The sequence below is a fragment of the Pinus tabuliformis genome, chromosome 9, assembly GCF_031772625.1.
Source record: "Pinus tabuliformis cultivar Carrire ecotype Pingquan chromosome 9, CPIR1, whole genome shotgun sequence".
Lineage (NCBI taxonomy): Eukaryota > Viridiplantae > Streptophyta > Pinopsida > Pinales > Pinaceae > Pinus > Pinus tabuliformis.
Window position 1 is genome coordinate 652,282,851 of NC_142307.1, and position 3,912 is coordinate 652,286,762.

Genomic DNA, 3,912 nt, shown 5'->3' on the forward strand with positions numbered 1-3,912 from the left:
CCCGCAGAGAAAAACCTTCACGTAGCACCAAACCGGCTTTGATACCATTTGTAGTTCTAATAGGTGAATGAATAAACAATGAAGATTATACAGTTATACACTGACCAAGAAATATTTATAACTAACTTGAAAACTGAAACCAAACACACAAATAAACACACAGGATTTACGTGGTAAAACCTTGACAGGGTGTCAAGGAAACATCCACGAGGCAAGGGATTGGAATCTCTATTAACTCAACAACAATTGTCCACGATTACATTTCTCGCACATTCACTAGTTTTATACAAGCCTCCTCCGTTACATAACTGTTATTTCGGTATAAAACTAACCAGTTACATTTTTACCCAAATTTACATAACTCATTGTCAAACTTCCAACAAACTCCACCTTGACAACAATTTTCCTAATCCCTTGCCCATGCCGATTCATCATCTTTTTTGCAAGCCAAGAGAAGATAAACACCATCGCAGCTTCTCTACTGTAACTGGCTTTGTGAATATGTCTGCACCCTACTAAGCGTGGTCACTTGCCCCTCAAGTACATCACATGTGTTGTAAGGACGACACTAAAATCAAGACCAATGGAAAAGTGAGCACAAAAAGGATCCTTAAATGCACTGACTCCAAACTTGAAGACAGGGAGCCCAAAACTACAACAACAAACACCAACTCTAGAAGAAGCCACAATGTCCAATGACAAGTCTCGTTCAAAGAGTCAAATTTACCCATTAATTGGTAATCTCTATCCCCAAACCAGTGATCCATAGACTAGTCCAAAGGAAAAACAAATCCAAACCTTTGGCACAAGCTAAAAAAGACAAAAAGAAATTCCTAGTGGCTACATGCAATTTTTTGTGTACAAAACCCTCGATGTTAAAAGACGCTAGAAATAATCCCACCTACTAGGAGGGAAGTATGTAACACATCATAAAATCCATTGACACATACTAGAGTGAAGACTTTCCATGTTCTTCAACTTAATAAGAAATTCTCACATGTTTGGTGAATAGGGTGGGTTGGCCACCCCACCAACCCTCTCGAATTGAAATATGAAGCAATCGGGTGTTGAGGTAGCCTCCCAATGTTATGGCTAATCCTCATATCCACCTCCATGAGGGGATAAAACAATGGTCATTAATATGTATAAAGAAATAATTTTAATTAAAAGAATCAAATCATATATTTATTATATCTAAACATTTCATGGAAAATGGGAAATAGAATTAAATGTCTCATAACCAAATACATTTTTATTCTTTTTACAAGTCACACTCCCTTACACATCAAATTTCAATGTATTTAAATTATTTTAAAATACTCAAATTGTACACACATGTATTCAACTTAATTCAAAACACATATAATATGACTTACAAAACTCACACCTTAATTAATTAAAAATTTAAACATTTCAATAAAAATTCACACATCTTTTTTATTTTTATTTTTTTAATAGAAAAATATAGTTAAATATACAATATAAACTTATAATATCATACAAAAAAAAAATACAATTTTTTAAATGTTCTTGTCTCTCAAACATCAAATTTCCATGTACTTACATTAATTTAAACTATTGTAAAACAAAAAGTGTTAGTTTATTATATCTAAACATTTCATGAAAAATAGGAAACTATTGGGGTAAGCATGATGAATATGCAAGTTAAAATTATAGAATTAGTGTCATACAATCAAATGCATTTTATCTATTTACTAGTCACTCCCCAAGACATCAAATTTCAATGTATAACTCGTACACACCTCTATTCAAATTAATTCAAAATATACATATAATATAGCATACCAAAATCACAATACCATAAATTAAAATTTTAAACATTTCAAGAAAAATTTACACATTTTTTTATTATAAACAAATATAGTTTAATATACAATTTCAAATCATAATATCACACAAATACAAAACAATTTTTTTAAATGTTCAAGTCTCTCAAAAATCAAATTTGGAAGTAATTACATTATTTTAAACTATTGCAATACACACACTACTAATTTGTTATATCTAAACCTTTTTTTTTTCAAGGTCACTCCCCCAAAACATCAAATTTCAATGTATTTAAATTATTTTAAAATACACAAATTTTAAGTTGAAATTAATTCAATTATTGTAAAACAAACAATGTTAATTTATTATATCTAAACATTTCATGAAAAAATCTTAAACTATTGGGGAAAGGATCTCTAAATATGCAATTTAAAATTATATAATTAAATGTCATACAATCTAATAATTTTTTTTTTTTTACAAGTTACTCCCCCAAAACATCAAATTTTGAGTGTATTTAAATTATTTTAAAATACACAAATTTTACACATCTATTCAAATTAATTTAATACATATAATATCTCATATAGAATTCACAACAGAATTAATTAAAAATTTCAAGAAAATATCACTCATATTTTTTTTTATTTTTTTTAACAAATATAGTTCAATATAAAATTATAATACCATACAAAGGCAATACACATTTTTTTATTTTTTATTTTTAATGTCCATGTCTCTCAAACATCAAATTTCCAGGTACTTGCATCATCTTAAACTATTGTAAAACACACACTGTTAGGTTATTATATCTAAATCTGAAAGTGATAGGGAAAGAATAGCTCTATACTTATTTTAAAATTATAGAATTAAATGTCATAAAATCAAATAATTTTTTTCTTTTTCTAACAAATTAATCCCAGCAAGCATCAAATTTCAATGTATTTAAATCATTTTAAAATACACAAAATTTACACACTTATTCGAATTAATTCAAAATTCACGTAACATCCTACACAAAAATCACAACAAAAATTAATTAAAAATTTAAACATTTCAACAAAATTTTGTACTTATTTTAAACTCTTGTAAAAACACACACTGTTACATCCATAACCAAATGCAAAAACCACAACATTTACATAAAAGGTTAACATGGTACAACATAGTACACTAAATATAACAAAACATACAATTTAAAAGTTTTTGTTTTATATAAATTTTAGAATTTGAAATCTTCAAATTTTTTTGGTAAGTTTCTTTATGATATTTAATTTTTTGCAGTTTTGTAATTTTAAAATGTACATATTCATATAATAAGAGAATTAACCATCGAGAAGAATTTTAAATGCATTTGGTCTATAAAATATGTCTCTCGCATCAAATTTTAAAATGTGAAAGTGAAAGTTAAATACCAGACAAAGGGGTAAAACTTTATAAAACTGTAAAAAGTGTTCAGATTTTGAAATTTCATTATAATTAATTGTAAAAAGTGTTCAGATTTTGAAATTTCATTATAATTAATTATACGGAATTTTAAGATGTATTTGTAGAGACTTCTCCAAAATTAAAATTTAACTCGGGGAAATTCCATTTTCCTATTGACATTAACATATATCCTAACTTGAAACTTGTAATATGGAATACAAAATATGCTATTAAGTTTTAAAATGTAAGAGTGGATTTTAAAATGCAAGCTCTCACATTAATTTAACAGAAGTTATATTATAGATATAAATTAGTTCAATTAAAAATTGAAAATTTCAGATTTAAATATTTGATGGAAACCCAAAAAAATTATAAAATAAAATATCATAAAGTACAAAATAAATTTAGAAATTCATGTCTAGAGGGGAAAAAAAATTAATCTATATTTAAATAAACTTGAAACATAAAAAAATGCATCCAAAAAAACCAAGGATCATTATAATTAAAATTTAAAAAATTCATCCCATATTAAAAAAGAAAGAAATGACAAACTCTTCATAAACTTATTTTCAATTTACAATTTACAATGCAGTCCAAATGCATGTAAATTAATTTGAAATACAAATTCACTATCTAAAACTCATCATTATAATACATTAAAACATAAATTTGATAACAATATAATCATTACATTTG